We start from the raw sequence: 18,792 nt of genomic DNA, 5'->3' as shown, positions 1-18,792 counted from the left end.
GCGTGAGTTATAGTTGCCTGCACTAACTATAACGGGGGAATTTCATTGGTTTTTTACGAGGGAAATATCCAGCTAACTATAACATGTGTGAAACCTATGGTTTTTTAAGTGAAGTTGTACGTTTTTTTAAATTCTAAGTTATGTATTTATTAATATATTTTTTTCAGGTTCTTCACTTTGCGCTGTGGACGCTCGGTGCGCTTCGCGCACCGAACACCCACGATGCATTGTGTGTGACGTGCGCACACAGTGCGCGCACCCCGCGCTTTTCGAAAAAATAAATAATGTTTTTTTCATCCTTGGGGGTCCTTCAGTGACCCCCTGACAAAGGCTAGGGGGTCAGGAACTGTCCACCCTGCCCCCTTTTCACATTCTCCACTGCCTCAGACTGCGAGAGACAAAATGGCGGCCGACACTTCCTGATTTCGACCGACTGGAATGTTTACTGTCATGTAACCACCAATCAGAATTACGCTCGCGCACGGCAGCGTGCGCGTACGGTATGCTTACCGTACGCGCATGGTGCGCGCCTATAGATATATATGTACTTTTAACTGAAATTTTCTCAGGAACTACTGAACAGATTGACTCCAGATATTCAAAAGGCACATCCCTGACCTGAGGACTGTCTCTTTGCCAAATTTCAAATAATTCTGTTCAGCCGTTCGGGCTGTACCTTGGACTAAAGGTCCCTATGGAAAAATGCATGGGGAAAACGCGTTTTGGGATCCCCCTTTTTTCTCGGCCCCCGCTTGACTAATCACCCCGAGACTTTCAGGGTAGAAGCGGAGCGGAGCGCCCCACCTATTTTGAAAAATGTGCGAGGATTTGTCAACCGGCGCAAAAGTTATTCAAAATAGAATTTTCAGATTTCCTATGGAAACACGGTCCTAACTATAACTTTCTACTGGCGACCGGCAGTAGATAATATGTATATAGTGAAAACAGACCTTACTATGTCCCAACTAGTACCTGATTTACCACAAATCACATTCAGGAGAGCACCCTCTATGAGGGATGCCCTAGTTAGGACGAGCCCAGAGACCACTAATACAAGCACTTGGCTCTCTAATCGCAAAGGTTTTTTTAAATGTAGCTCATGCCGAGCATGTAAATTTGGCACAAATACTTATGAGTTTATGGGCGCATTTGATGTAACCCCTACAGCTCTTAAAGGTTTTTTCACATGTAAAACTGACCATGCAGTTTATGTTCTTGAATGTTCGTGCAATTTAAAGTATGTTGGAAGTACGAAATTACAGGTATCGGTCAGAATTTTACAACATTTAAGGGCCATTGTCAATTCTGACTCCAGTTACCCTGTCGCCCGACATTTTAAATTAGTTCACAAGAACAACCTGAAGGATTTTAAATATTTTGTGATCGACGCAGTACCTAAACAGATTAGAGGAGGCAATAGAGAGAAACGCCTTAGGCAGTTGGAAACTCAATACATTCTTTTATTAGATACTAAGATGCCTAATGGCCTTAACACAGGGGAAGATATGCATACATTTCTCTGAATTCTTTCACGATGTATCTTCACCTATGTGTACCCATGTTAAATTGTTCTACTGCTCATTTTATTCTATTCTATTTTATAGAAACATCTACTCCGTCTTACAGAAGATCTTAGTCCTTTTAGTTTATATCCAAAACTGCTGCTGTAAAATCACTCCTGTCATTATACTCACCCTTGGGACACCCCTATGGGGTATAGGTTCAATTTCTCGCCTTGGGCTCACAATTGGTTTGAATGATTATGTACAAGATATGAATGACAATTGGGTTGGTTTTCTAGCTTTCGAGGCCCTATATACCTGTGGACTATATTTATTGCATTATTTCAATCTACCTATCTTAGCTCTATTTTTGGGTTCTTGAGCAAAAGAAATTATTTATGCTGCTACATGATTTTGCTGATTTGCACATATGTTGCGTATTTTGCACTGATGCACTTGCACTTTATTTCCAGTACTGCTGCTCCTAGGAGTAAACATTTACAGTGGGACCATTGGTTTATTCTAGGATTTTTTCCTTTACAGTGGTCCTATGTGCTTCCTTGCTTTTTTAATCTATTTTGTATATTTGTACATAATATGATTTGTGCCACATAGGCCTGTACGAATCCAAAGGCACAAGCACTTTTTCTAGGCTGCATCAGTATGTCATTGCATTATTCATGACTGTCTATTTGCAATTTTAACTTTCTACTGGTTTTAAGATTTATGTGCAATAATTAAGCAATATTAATATTATTATATGTATATATGCAGTGATTTTCATATGCAAACTTATTAGCATTGTGTAGTATGTGGCTCATTTGTTTAAAGGAACTACAAATATCTTTTTCTATATAGGATTTATCCAGAAGGATTGCATGTAACAATAATCCACTGATTTTACATCATGTATTGTATGGGGCTCCACAAGGTTATTGAACAGATTTATCCGCTGGCACTGATCTGTCTTTTATGGAAGACTTTTTTTATATATAAGTGTTGTAAATTTGATTCCTCCCCGCCAGTTTTATTTACGGCTAAATTTATGGATTTGCGAGCATATTTTTTACTTCAGGGTATTGCTCTATTGTATAACCACTGTGGTTCAATTCAGCTTGATGTGGCTATTTTGTCAAGATGTAGTATTTGTGCTGAGTATACGCAGTATTTCTTCTATTACTATTTTTTTACCCTTGTTGCAATATGGAGGTTTGCTGTTCTGTATGCCGCATTCCTATTGGCCTATGAAAATGGGAGGAGTCTACAACTTACTATATTTGTTGTGTATGGTCTTAATGGTGTCATGTGATCAAGGCTGTGGTTACACGCCCGAAACGCGTCATGCCTACTGACTCTATGGAATAAACCTTGTCAACAAAAATATTCAGCGTGCTGTGGTCTGTACCTGTTCCAGCTATCTACTGGAGTTTGGGAAACTCTTCTTGTGATATATATATATATATATATATATATATATATATATATATATATATATATATATATATATATATATATATATATACTGAAGAAAACATAGGTCTCAGGGACGTTATAGCTAGAAATTAGCATTTAAAAAACTTTAGAAATTCACTGAAAAAACCATAGGTTTCGTTAGTTGGACATTTGACTCATATAAAACCAGAGAAATTCGCCTGTTATAGTTAGCAATGCACTGCTGATGACATCACATATTACCTCACTCATGACTAGGTCAGTGACATCACTCATGACATCACTGATGACATCACTGATGACATCATCCAGTGAATGTGTTTTTCTGTAAACTGTAAATATTTTTCTTACATATCTATGCCAAGGTCTATTGAACAATGAGTTGATGTATAAGTGCTTAAATGGATTATTTAGTCGATGCATGACTGACTCTTTAAGTCACAGATTGAACGTATGTTACTGAATGCATGGATTAGTGACTAAACTGTGTGAATGTCTATATTAGTCTCTCAGTGTGTGTGTAAGCAGGTGCATGGGTTGGTGAGTAGCTATATCAGGGTCTATATGGGTTATTGATTGTATGAGTATCTGTATGGGTGTCTGAGTGTCTATCCAGGTGGGTGGGGGGTGTCTGACTCTGTGCATACATATCTGAATAGCTGTTTCACTGGTTCTATACATTAAAAACTGCATCTCGGAAGGGCTGTATGGGTAGCTAACTGTGTGTACAGGTGTGGTAATTAGTGAATTGATGTCCCAGTTGTATATATGTGAGTAACTGTATATGTTTTTAGATGGTATATGTGAGTGTTGGGGTGTATACTTGACTATACGTGAGAGAGAGTGATTGCAAGAGTGTCTACATACATGAATGTGGACTTGTATTAGTGATTGTATAAGAGAGTAAGTATGTGATAGTATCTATATAAATAAGGAAAGTGGTGTGTGTATAAATAAGTCAGGTGGTGTGTATATATCTGCATAGGTGAGTTCATGGGTGTGTGATTGATTTTTGGCATGACTGAGTAGATGTGTGAGTAACTCTATGGATCAGTAGCACTGTGTGAATGTATGTATAGGTGTGATTGGATACCATACTGATGTAATGATGAGTGTCAGCATGTATGAGTGACTGTATCAGTGTATGTCCGGCTCACAATATATAGATAGGAATCAGTGGATGGGTATCTAGTATCTGGTATTGGTGTGTTTATGGTTTCGAAAATGGTAGTCTGTATTTTAGAGTGGGTGTATTAAAGGTTATATTAGAGTGTGAAGAGGTGTGTCAGACTATCACGTGGATGATGAGATGAGATCAGTGATGTCATCAGTGATGTCACTGACCATGTCATGAGTGATGTAATATGTGATGTAATCAGCAGTTCATTGCGAGCGCGCGAGTTATAGTTAGCTCAACTAACTATAACAGGTGAATTTCTCTGGTTTTATATGAGTCAAATATCCAACTAACTATAACATCTCTGAAACCTATGTTTTTTTCAGTGAATTTCTAAGGTTTTTTAAATGCTAATTTCTAACTATAACGTCCCTGAAACCTATGGTTTTTTCAGTGAATTTCTAAGGTTTTTTAAATGCAAATTTGTAACTATAACGTCTGTAAAACCTTTGGTTTTTTCAGTGAATTTCAAAGGTTTTTTAAATATCGAACTACTATTGTGCTATTTGTCATTACTACTGTTTTTTCTAACTTTTCAACTACATAAAATAAACAGCAAAACTACTATGTAATGTAATATATTTCACAAATTACAGTGAGTTTTTAAATAATACAAAATAATTTAACATTCAGAAAACAATTTTTCTCCCTTTTTTTGCTGTCATCAGCTACTACTTAACTTCACTATTCACAGTGATGTCAGAGTAGTTTCATCATAAACAGCAGGTAAAAAAAAACAATCAACTAGATTGTTAAAAAAAAATATTCCCTAATTCTCACAAATATAATTGAAAATCAACACAAATAACACATCCAATACTATTTCCAATCTTCAAATCTTAACTTTACTTCGTAGTTTCTGTGAACATTTTCCCAATACACCAAAAAATGGATCAAAATTTTTGCTTTGAAAGCATCCAGTATGAATTCCTTAAAGTATCTTTACACCTTCCCACAAAGTTGAATGGTGTATCTAAAATCTTTGTTTCAGAAATATCAAGTATGAGTTGGGTAATTCATAAGGCAATCTCGGTTTCATTTCCAAGTGTGTATTGTTGCAGTGACTCCAACCATTATTACACTTTAAATAAACTGTATAATGTCCACTTGTGGTAGTACTTCCAGCATGGAAAACAATAGCAACTGTTGCAAAAGCTCTTTCAGAAATAGATACTTGACTTGCAACAAAACTTTTAATTTTCGTTTCCACTTTTCTTCCATTTGGTCTACAGCGTTGTAGCATTATAATCAAATATTTTCCATACCTTTGTAGGCATAATGTAGATAGCAATGTTGATTTACAACGAGAACAGATCATCTCGTGATCTGATTCTTTTAGGAATTTGGAAAATGGTACAGATTTGCAGTCAGGTATTGTCAAATATAGAAATCGTTCTCTGTCAACTATAGTGCTTGAAGTTAACAAACACTGTTCACATTTATGTTCCCATTTGTAACTGAGTCCAAATAAACTCTCAGTCTGAATTCCTTCATCTTCTAGTACTCCAAGCATAACCATCAGAAATTATTGTGCATCTTGTTGTATATTAGCACTGAATGTTAAAGATTCAGTACATGTATCCAACAGTTGGAGAATACCAGAAGCAGAATGGATCTTACTTCTATCAGTTCTCAATTCCTGAAATAAAGTATGAAGTGCCGAACATAATCTTTTTTCCTGACTTTCCATAATTTCACCACAAACATCTTCAAGATAAAATATAACGTTTAGAGTAACATTACCATAGCAGTTGACACCAGAAGCATTTTCTAATTGGAATCCGACAACATCATCACTTGTTTGTATTTTCTGCTTCTTTACATCTTTTTTCTCTTGATTTATTTGTGCTTTCCAACCATAGTTGATTCTTCACCATGTTTGCTTTTTGAACACAGAACATGGTTTCTCATAAATAGGATATTCACCTAAACTTGGAGCATAAAGCCTTCTCAAACGATTATATTCTCTTACACAATTAACATCAGCACTAACCTTGTTCTCATTAAAATCAATTAAATACAAACCAGACAACATTCTAACTCGAGATAATGCAACATATGCCATTCCCTCTTTAAACACAGTTCTTTCTACATTTATCAAAGCATTATCTACACTGAAACCTTGAGATTTATGAATAGTTATTGCATATGCTAAACAGAAGGGAAACTGTTTTCTAGGAACAAACAAGTCTTTTACAAGCAAAACACGTACAGCACAAAGCGCAATCTGTCTTACCTCTGTAATCTGATCAAATGTAACTTTCAAGAATTCAATTCCATTTCTATTATGATATTTCACAAAATCAAAAACTTTCCCCATTGCTCCATTCACTAAACCTTCTTCTACATTCAGATTACGCCTCAAAATTACCTGACAGTTTAAACATACATCTAAATTTTTTTCTAACCCAGCAGTTTTTGACACAGACTTTTCCAAAGAATCCAATTTAGTCTGTAGTTTTCTGAAAGAAGAATTGTTATTCCTTGATGCTCGATTTTATCAATGGCTTCAATGTGAACTATTTCTTCATTTTCCAATTTCATAAACTCTCTATTAAATGTATAACACTCTTCCACTGTAGACATTAAGCAAACTATATATATTTTTTCTTTCATTTTCTTGTACATTACTTCTGCTGGTGTGTTTTCATTTGTAAACAAGCTCTTTAGAAGACGACTTTAAAAAGCTTCTTTACCATGTTTGCTTAGAACACCAATTCTTACATCTTTTAGAATATTTCCATAATCTTCATCTCTTACTTGTCACATATAAGTGAGTTCTTTATATTCAAAATTTAACCACAGATTCACATTTCCAATACTTCCCAGAGATTTCTTTGCGTCTTCATGTAGAAGAGTTTTAAACACTGGTTCTCCTTTTACAGCTGTTAGTTGTAGCAGATCTCCAAATACAAATACATGTTTTCCTCCAAAGAGAACGTCATAATCTGTTTTTAATACCTGTTGCAATCTTAAGTGTACAAAAGCAAGCATTAAGTCTGAGACCATGCTCACCTCATCAATAATTAATAGTTTCATTTTCTTCAGCATTCTTGACACTTCATGAGAAGCTTCTCCAGACAACTTCTGATATTGTAATTTACTATCTTGCTCAACTGGTAACATCAGTAATCTATGCAAAGTAACTCCTTTAACACTGTGTGCAGCTAATCCAGTTGGAGCTGTTACCACAGAACATATATGTGAACCAGTAGTTTTTTTAAGATAACTGGTCAAAACTTTAATTAAAAAACTTTTACCTGTCCCAGCTTGACCACTGATGTACATCAAAAGAGGTTTAAAAGATGAACACACACATTTTTTTTTTCATGCAACAAACCATGTTCTATCTGTTCTCTCACTTGTACATATATTTCTTTCTGTTCAACATTTAGTTGTTCTTCTAACTTTTCCAATGTAATATTCTCCTCGTGTGCTTGTTGCATTGCAATTTTGACTTCATGCATAGCAATCGCTGCTTCATTTTCCAGTATTGGTTGCCCAAGAGGATCTTGACTACATTGACCACTACTTTGACTATCTTGAGAACTTTCATTAGCTATTTCGTCTGTAATAGTCTTTTCCTGTTCAACTTCATCATTCAAAATTTTTAAATATGTAGGGAAAATTGTACATACAATTCTATCTTTACATGCATTAAAAGAATCTTCGTAGCAGTCAATTCTGCAAGTAATTCACTTTCACTACGCCATGGTTTAAAGAGTTCGAAAAGTGCTAAACTGTAAAATTCTCGCTTATCTAGAGTTTCACAACTGAGTTTCTTGTGGTTTATAAGATTACCCTTTGCATGTTTTACTAAACAACATTGACACTGCATATTTTCCTTCTTTTAAATTCTGTTTAACATTTCTTTTGAAGCTGTAATGTTGAAGTCCTTCATACAGACATAGCTGTTCCAAATGTCGACTCCTTTTCGGATAATATGTGTCCAACATATTAGTTTTAAGAATGTCTGTACTGTCTGGTTCATTTGCTGCTAAGTATTCAATTTCTTCTAATGATTTCAACACTCTATTCCGTGAGCAGGCAAGACTTAAACTTACCCAAATGATTCCTTGAGACTTTAAATATAAACTTGAAGAGCACAAGCGGTCTGAACATTCATAGGATCCAATTTCTCGGTGGGAAAGCATTTTCAAAGTAAAGCTGTACAATTTTTTGCTGTCGCTTTTCTCTTGGGCAATTTCTTCCCACATTTGTTTCATCTCTGTTTTTTCTGATTTTGTTATGTACGATGTAACATAACGGGCAACAGCAATTGAGTTATCTGCAACATACTGGATGTCCATGTTCGCATTCCAAATTTTTAAAATGACTGGATTGTAGTCATTGATATACTTTGACACTTCTGTTCTTTTTAAGTTGTAGGTATTCTTTGGAGATTTCCGAGTTATTGTGTGCATTACAGAAGAAATTTACTCTTCCTCGCATCAAAAATTAGAATTCACTTCGCTTAGAAACTCCAGCAAATCTTCCCATGCATACTCTGCACAGCTAAGTGTGACAAACCATGTTGGTGTAACATACATTTGAGTTCTCCATGATGATGATACTAATACTCATTTGTTCCTTGTTGACATGCCATCAAATTGATTAACTGAGCTTCTAAAATTTCATCTGTTTTTTCGACTTTCTCCACAAATTCTTTCGCAGAAAGAAGTGATTGATGAACTCCAGTTTTAAGTATGTGGTTCACTGAATACGACAGAGAAGATAAATCACGTTCAAACAAAAGGTGAAATATGTATGGAATGCATTGTCGAAATCTAGGATCTTCTGAATATAATCTTGTTGACCGATATTCTGAAGCTGGAATACGTACAGGTCGGTCATCATATCGTCCACCTTCTCCAGTAGAAAACAGTTGTTGAAAACAATTAGCTTCCAAGCTCTTCTCCCATACACTCATTGGAGTTCCCTGTGCTTTTTTCATTTTGAAATAACTCAATGCAACTTCCTATTACTTCTTTTGAATGCAAAGGACATATTGTGTAATGTTCATAAATCTCTTCAATCCTTGACTTGTCCACTTTCTCTATTTGACCACTTGAAATTTCACATTCATCTTCTAAACTTATTACCTGTTCATCCATATTTACAGTTTTGTAATAAACATTGTTCTCGATAAAATATAAGGTAGCCTTTTCAACTTTATCAACATCCACACATTCTTGCCATATTTTCCGACTCTTTGTTGGTACACCATTTACTAGAATGACTACTGCCTAATTTTCCTCTTCTCTCCAGCAATAGTTTCAATATTTTTCTTAAAATCTAAAGGTAAGTACACCACTCTTCCTTTCAGCCCTCTTTGCAAGTCTGTTGGTGGCCATTTACCTGTTTTAGGCTCCATCCGAATTATAGTTTGAAAAGGATGAACAGATTGAATTAGAACCGACTCATATGTATTCAATTCTGCCAGTTCCTCCGGAATAGCTACTAATTCTAAGTTATTATGTACTGCTCTAGCAGGCATTTTGTTCTCTTCTAATTTGTTGCAACAATATTTACATTTACGTTGATCACTACCTAACTCAAATCGACCTTCCACCAACAAGCACGTTGTAAATTCTTCCCACTTACTATTGTTCTCCTTTTCACTTTTCAAATACAAATCAACATTCCTAGTTTGACTTTTATAATGAGTACATCGACAACAAACACAAACATAGTTTGGTATTTCAGAGCACACTACATTAAACCTTCCAATTTCTTCTTCAAACTGATCAGTGCTAATCACTTTCCCATCTCCTTCAACATCTGTAATTGTCAAACTTTCACTTTCTATTGACTGCTCTTCTGAACTAAAATATCGCATTTCAATATCATCACACTTTTTTTGAACATCCAATAAAGAACCATCTAAAAGAGCTGTATTCAGTTCACTTAAACATAATGCAGGACTTTTTACATAGTACAGTTTCCTTACAAACTTCCGCATATCTGAATGGTGTACTGCTAACATTCTCAAGTGATGAAAAACACTTTTACACACTTTTCTTGAAAGACAAGCCAGAGAATGCCCATGTTTCTCAGTATATTGTCTTACATTACATGGATCTAGTCCTTGCAACAACTTAATCCTCTGTTTAATACTTTTCTGTGCATATTCTCGTAGCAAATTTCGCATTATATCAATAGATTCCTGTTGAATACTGCAAATACTGCTACAACCCCACTTATACACAGGAGCTTGTGTACCTTTCCCTTGCACTTGTTCAACTATTAACTCTTCTGCACTTTCACCAACCAATTCTTCTTTTGGAAGGGGAAAACCATCCTGAACTTCGTAGCAACGACCTCCAGTATCAACTGCAAATGGTAAACTATTTTACTGGAAGTAACTTTCCTCATTAAAAAAAGGCTCACTACTAGAAGTATGTTTCCAATGTCCACTAAATATTTTGCAAAAGTTGGTTCTGTTCACAAGTCTTTTTCTTCTACTTTTCTCTTACAACACTTTGATTACTTTATCTAATACTTTGATCCTCTTCAAAATCGCAATGAATAACCTCTGTTTTAAAGTTATAGCAGTATCCACTATACTTTCGATATGCTGCTTCTGTTTGAATTGCAGCACTTTCTTTTTATATTTGCAGCATGTTCTCATTAAATTCTGAATCACTCTAGTTCGAAAAAGTCTCTGACGAATTTCTTGAAATTGTTTTGGTCTCCAGGTGACAGATACTGTTTTAATATCATGTTTTCTTTTCCTTGTATTTGAAATTAAAGTCTCCTTCTCCTTACTTGCAAAATCCTTCTTTTTCCTTTGTGTGATGTTATTTTCATAAAAATGTTCGTAATATTTTTTTCAGAAATTGTCTAGTGTTTTTACCAGAAGAAACTGTGTAGTGTTCTCATTTTTTTGTAATTGATAATCTTTTCTTTTCTGCAAATATAAATGCTTCTTTTCTTGTCTTTTTTTCTTAGTTCTTCTAGGCATTTTCACATTTTTATCCAAACAAAATAATTTACTGAAAAAAGAAATAGATTCGAATATTTTTTACATCAGTTCAATATATTATAATAATAACATACAATTACATAAATTCTACTGACGGCTTTCAGAGGCAGTGCGGCAACGTGATGGAGCATAGCAGGGGAGCAGTAGGATGATGGGTAGTGCCATAGAACATACAGCAAGTATTTATTTAATTATTTACATAAACCTTTATAATTTACATGTATCTGCACTACCTCATACTTTTCACCTCTCCACCACACCCCACCACCCCACACACTCCCTCTGCAACCCACCGCAGACAACTTTATAGATAATATTTTTAAAAATTGTAATCTATATACTTTGGATGATATTATCAACCAAACGGCACACAGAAAAATTACCATTATTAGCCTAACAATTTTATCTACAACTTCGCAAACATAACACTGCACCCAAAGCTTTAGTTGGAGGGGAGGGAGTCTGAGCACCGGCAGTTTATTTTTGGGGGCCTCGAAACGGATCTCTATGGGGCTCTATATTCGGGCCTTGCAAAGGTAGTCAGCTGCTTTTTTTTTATTGGACTGTAGTGAGACAGTGAGATCATGCACATTGCTCACTACTAAAAAGTGGAGACATCATGCCAGGTGAGTCGCGTTGTAGGCGAAAAGAAATCCTTTAAAGAGAGCCATTTTCTCTCACGATTTCCCTTCTCCTTTTGCAGCGCAGGAGCAACATCATCGTGGTGTGATTAGCAGAGAGGCCACCAGGCGCACAACGCCCATTGCCCCGGAATCCCTGAGGCAGCTTCCCAATAGCACACACAGAGCCGTACCCGAGTACTTCACAGGTCTTCAAAAGACCATTTGCTTGTAAATGATGCTCTGTTTTTTTCCACCCCTTTTTAGAGCCCCTGCATCCCCACTCTGCCTATTGCTGAAAGAGCTAGCCTCACCCGAAATTTTGCTCTGGTTGCGCCTTTGGAGACTCCAACACAACCCTGCTCTCACCTTTCACAGGGTATTGTTGTAGTGCTACGAAAACACACGCTTTGCCTGGCTCACTTAGGGGCATATTATCAAGAACGGCGTTAAAATTATCGCCACTTTAGCGGCAGGAAACTGCCGCTAAAGTGGCGATAATGAGCATGATAATATGCCCTCGTGAATTCCCATAGAAGCCCAGCTTCACACCACAACCTGGCCAGCTATGGGAATTGACAAGTGCATATTATCAAGCTCATTATCGCCGCTTTAGCGGCATTTTCCTGACGCTAAAGCGGTAATAATTTTAACGCCGTTCTTGATAATATGCCCCGTTATCTTTCTAAATTAACGTCTTACACTGAAAAGCTGATTTACATTTATTTCCCTACATCAACCTTTCCTTAAAACACCACCAGAGAAGGGTGGTGAACTCTGGTCTACAAAGAGCAACTCAAAGCTTTCTTGTTCCTCTCAATGATTATCGCCAGCCTTTTCAGCCCCTTAAGAGGCTGGGTGGATGAGTATAATACGCAGTATTTCGGATCGGCGGCGGAGAGTGCACGAAAATAAGGACAGATAGTTGAATAAAGGGCGACTGGATGGATGGCCAGATGGATGAATGGATAGCTAGATGGATGGATGTATGGATATATGGATGAATGGAAGGATAAATGGATGCATGGACCAGTATTTAGGATACACAAGTGGGCTGATAGATGCGTAGGATTGGTTCTGGGACAGATGTATGTATGAATATATGGGCGTATATCTGGATGGATGGCACAGTGCTTACCATAGGCGAGTGGTCTGATAGGTACTTAGAATAACTGCAGGGACAGATGTATGTATGTATGTTGATAGGAATGTCTGAATGAATTGAAAGATGGTTGGATGGCGCAGTGCTTCGGATGAATGGATGCAGGGCTTTAAGTGGGCCGGCTCTGAGCACCGACAATTATTTTCAGAAAAACTCGAAACGGGTTTCTATTGGGCTCTATTTTCTGCCCTAACAAAGGTAGTCAAGTTTTCTTTTTTTTTTTATTGGACTGCCGGCAGAGCATGCTCATCGATGTGCGCATGCTCATTATGCTCACTACTGAGAAGTGGAGACATCATGCTACGTAAGCCACGCTGTAGGAGGCAGGGCAATCCTTTAAAGAGCGTTTTTCCCGAACGTAGGATAATTCGAGGGGATTTTCTCAAGCACACAATGCTAGTTATCTTCATGTAGATCACGCCCCTACTTGGATAGCCCACATCCCTTTAACAGGTTTGCCCTGCCCCTTTTAGAGCACCCCCAGTTTTTTTCCCACTTAAAGCCCTCACTGCACCATAGTAACAAAGAAATGATCCAAGCTTCCATTTAAATGTACAATGGCACCAAGTTTCATAGTTTGCCATCAACGCTGGCAGCCTTCTACCAGAGTGCAAGAGTGTCTATCAGCACGAAGATTTGTTATCCACAGAAATGTTGTGTGATTTACGTAGCTGTCTGCTGGAACACTCATCACCAAAAGGTATTAAAACATGCAAATTTGCGAGAAAAACCTATACCATACCATAAACCGCTTAATAAATAGGCGCAGTGCCACTACACCACCCTCATCCCCATTCTTGCTTGACCTTACAAAATCAAAGAAGACCCCAGCAAACCTGGTAGAGACACTATAGCAATACAGGGACTTAATTTGAACAAGTCTCTGCCGGAACGCCCAGCAACAAAAGGTATTAAAACATGCAAATTTCCAGATAAAACATATACCATGCCATAGAGCGCTTTATAAATTGACCCAGTGGCACTACATCACCTTTACCAGCTACACATATGCACGTTACAAATGTCTGTGTTATATTCAGCAACATACCCACCTCTCCCACCCCCACCCCTTCCCTTGCTTAACCATACGAAATCAAAACATCAAGCCCCAGCACTCCCATTAGCGCCATTATAGTCATACATAGCCTTAATTTCAACAGGTGTCTGCCGGAATGCTCATCAGCAAAAGGTATTGAAACCTGCAATTTTCCGAGTAAAACATACACCATACCATAAGGCGGTTTATAAATAGTCCCAGTACCACTACACCACCTCCACACCCGCCCTTGCTTAACTTTACGCAATAAAACAAAGAGCCCCAGCAGACTTGGAAGTGCCACTATAGTCATACAGAGGCTTAATTTCAACAGATATCTCCCGAAACGGACGAGCGCAGCGGGCGCGACGAATGCGCGCCGAAGGTAAGCCAAAGGTAAGCCCGTCTGCGCCCGTCCGCGACCAACCGGGACTAGGGGCATCTCGTAATACCCAAACACTCCAGTATTCCAGGGCTGATTTATTGGAGTGCAATAAAAATAGTGATCATTTACTGCTACCGAAGGACACACTTTTCCAGCTCTGTAAGCATGGTATATTGAGACAAGGCTGTCACCTTTCCACTCGTGCAGCACGTTTGGCTCTTCCCAGCTCACCCTTCAATTCGCTCGTTATCCTCTACCTCAACACTCTTTCCCTTGTCAAGCATCAGATGGACATCTTTCTACTACTTGACACAGAGAAACCTGACATCCTTTTGCTGGCAGAAACGTGGCTATCTCCCACCTCAGCACCCGATATTATAGCAGCTCTACCACCTGACTACTATATTATCCAGGCAGACCGCGCTAGCGGGAAAGGAGGAGGTGGAGTTGCGGCGATCATTCGCTCTAGTCTGGATGTCACTACTCTTACTTGTCTGACACTAGTCAACACAGATAATCTTGTATTAAAAATTGCCACTCCTCACATGACTATAGCATGTGTTCTTTTGTACAGACCGCCCATCTCAATGGCATGGTTTCCCTTGGCCTTTAGTGAGCAAGTTGCTAATTTAGCTCTGGATCACGCCAGGGTCTTGCTAGTCGGTGATTTCAATTACTGGTACAAAGACCCATCAGAGGGCTCTCAATCGGCGGAACTGACCGACCTCCTGTCGAACCTCAATTTTAACCAACTGGTGCTTTCCCCCACTCACGATAAAGGACACATACTGGATCAGGTGTGGTCTAATACCACTTGCGTGACCTCTCCGCTAACGTTGCCTTGCCTATGGTCAGATCATTTTATCCTTAAATTTAAAATCTGTGTCACTCACACCAGGACCACTGTGCCAATTGCTGGCAGATTAGCCAGGAATTGGAATGCTATGGATAAGACTGCTTTTTACAATCACTAGCTAATGATGTCCCCTTCCTGGACAATGACATAAACCTGTCAGTTTCCTCCTTAACTGACTGGCTACAAGCGGCCAGCAATCTCCATGCCCCATACAAAAGAATCAAACTTGCACGGCGCACGGATGCTAATAGATGGTTTTCCGTAGACCTGAAAAGTATGAAACTGGCTTTACGTCAGCTTGAGCGCTTGTGGCGCCGTGATTATGACACTGAGGGAAAAATTAAATATACTAGGGCGAGGAAGGAATATATGAATGCCATCTCTGCAGCTAAGGTGGAGTATTTCTCTTCCCGCATTCTTGATTCCTCAAACAAATCTAAATACATCTTCTCTGTCTTTAATGAACTGACCAACCTGGAGAACGTTCGTCCTAAAGTAATTCCCACCCAGTGTCTGTGCGACTCACTGAATTGTTATTTTAGTGACCAAATCACAGACATAAAAACGAGCATTCCCCAATCTAAGACTTTAATAACAACTGGCATGGCAATAAAGACTGGCTCTGCCACCCTTAGTAATTTTCAACCCATAACCCATGACCAGCTTTTGGAACTAATGATGAGAGTCAAATCGGGCTCCCCACTGGATATCTGTCCCCCGCGTATCCTGAAAGAATGCTTCTCCACCTATCCAACCCCTGTCCTTGCCCTTTTAAATGATTCCATCTTGTCGGGCATAGTCCCGTCCGCTTTCAAAGAAGCCACGGTCATACCACTATTAAAAAAACCCGGGGCGGATACTGGTTGTAAGGCAAATTACAGGCCCATCTCCCTATTGCCTTACCTGGCAAAAATCCTGGAAGCACACGTGGCGAAAACTCTTTCTAATTTTTTGGAGGAGTCCTCCTGCTTTGACCCTCATCAGGCTGGATTCCGGCCTGCACACTCTACGGAGGTAGTGGTCACTGCAGTTTTGGACACACTTCGAGACTGCGCAGACAGACACTCTCCCCAGGCCCTGGTGCTTTTGGACTTGTCGGCCGCCTTTGACACGGTCGACCATAACATTTTGGTCGAGCGTGTCAGACAGGCCGGCATACAGGGCGTGGCGGCCTGCTGGGTGAGGTCTTTTCTGGAGGATCGCTCCCAAGCCGTGCGTCTGGGGGACTTGACTGGTGTTAAACAGTCCATCTCATGTGGAGTGCCACAGGGTTCTTCCCTGTCACCCCATCTTTTTAACATATACATACTCCCCCTCATACAAACCTTGAGGGACAAACAGGTGAGAGTCTTTAATTATGCAGACGACCTGCAACTACTCTTTACCATTGACAACTCTGAAGAATCCGTAAGTCATTTCCAGTCAACCATGAGGTTTATTAAATCCTGGATGGATCAAAATCAACTGAAACTAAATCCAGGTAAAACCGAATTGGTACTGACTGGGGACAGTGCCAAGTACTGGGGCCCTCACTATTGGCCTTTAGACCTGGGTCAAGCTCCGCAACCCTCACCATCGGCCAAAACACTTGGAGTCATTGTGGAGAGCGACCTTTCACTAAAAGCACAAGTAGGACAAGTGGTCTCCAAGTGCTTTTATCAGCTAAAAAAAATTAGGAAGGTCAGGCGATTTTTAACGCCAGAAGCTATTACCCAGGTTGTGATCGCCACTGTTCTGTCCCATCTGGATTACGCGAATGCCATCTACTTGGGTCTCCCAAACTATTTACTCAAGCGTCTCCAGATGGTGCAGAACCATGCTGCTAGGCTGATCCTGAAGCAGCCTTGGTGGCAGGCGGCTACTCCTCTTCTTATTTTGCTGCACTGGCTTCCGGTCATGCAACGCTGTTTCTTCAAAGCAGGCTGTATGATCTTTAAGTCACTACATGGTAAAAGCCCTAAATTTATTAATCAACTAATCTCCAGATATGTTCCCTCTCGTAATCTTTGCTCACTCCACTTAGGCCTTCTTCAAACCCCTCCCTTTAAACTCTCTGGTGGACGTAGATTTGCCACACTGGCCTCCTGCCTATGGAACACCTTTCCCCTGGAAATCCGGTTCTGCCAAAATCTCTTACTCTTCCGGAAAACGCTGAAGACATGGCTCTTTAGATGAGTACAATCAGTAACTCCATTATCAATTTTCTAGATTTGTCCATCTTTATCAAAGATGGTAAACTTGAAACAGACCTGTACCGCAAACCAACAGCCCGAAACACATTGTTGCATGCAAAAAGTTTCCACCCTGAGAACCTAATTAAAAGTATTCCCTACGGTGAGAGTCTGAGAACGATTCGCAACTGCAGTAATCAAGCGAGTTGTGATGAAGAACTACTAAGACTTCAGACTCGATTTAAAGCACAAGGGTATTCAGAGCACTGCATCAAATCAGCGATGTTGAAAGCAAAAAAGAGATCGAGGGAGGATATTCTTTTTAACAAAAGCAACACCAAAAAGAAAAAGGTAAAATCTAATAACAATGAGTGCAGAATGATAACTACTTATAATGCCCAACACAAAAAAGTGAGAAGCATTCTGTCTAAACATTGGCATTTAGTGCGGAGTGACCCAACTCTGAGTAAAATTGGTCAAAAAAGACCGCAGCTGACATTCAGACGAGCCACTAGCTTCAAACAAATGCTGGTTAGCAATGTTTTAAAAACTCCCCCTAGCAAAACGGCAGCAACTATGTGGTTATCAAAAAGAGAAGGATTTGTGAAATGTATGAAATGCAAAGCTTGTGTACATGCCATCAATACTACCAAGTACACAACCGGCTTGGCTGATAAAGAGTTTAAGATCAGAGGACACTATACATGCAAAACTGATCATGCTGTATATGTGTTACAATGTCCTTGTGGATTAAGATACGTGGGTAGCACGATTTTACCTGTACACAAGCGAGTGCTTCAACATTTAAGGGCCATTAAAAATGGCGACAAGTCCTATCCAGTAGCTCGACATTTTGAGCGATACCATCAGAACAACATAATTGAGCTGTCATATTTTGTCATTGATTCTGTGAAACCCAGCATGAGAGGTGGGAATCGGGAGAAAATATTGAGGAAAATGGAATCCTCATACATAATCAAACTAAATTGCAAAGCACCAGCAGGTCTGAATATGGAGGAAGATCTCCATACACATTTGTAGATTTCTTAGAGGTTGCTAGCTTCTTCTCTTTATTTTAACCATTTTGCTTTTATTTTTGCATGCGTTTGCATGACATAAATATTATGTAAAATTAAAATGTTTTTTCACTTAGGGTGGAACAAATTAGAAGGGACATACAAATTATCTGTTTTCTAATTATCTACCTTGATTGCCAAGCCCACTTGGGCTTTACATCAAATGTTATCTATAATCCTTTTGAGATTTGCGGAACAAAGTCTATTTAACTTTGAATATTTACGCATGGTTGGAGGCCTTAGCTACTCTCTCCTCGATTTTTCTTGTTGTGTTCACTTGAAAACAAGAATAGCCAATTACTATAAACGAGTTAAATATGATTTATAACATGTTGAATTTGCAATGTAATTGAAGTTGCAGTATTTCAGA

This window comes from Triturus cristatus, chromosome 10, assembly GCF_964204655.1.
Source record: "Triturus cristatus chromosome 10, aTriCri1.1, whole genome shotgun sequence".
NCBI lineage: Eukaryota > Metazoa > Chordata > Amphibia > Caudata > Salamandridae > Triturus > Triturus cristatus.
The sequence above is the reverse complement of the archived record's forward strand: the minus strand, read 5'-3'. Positions refer to the sequence as shown.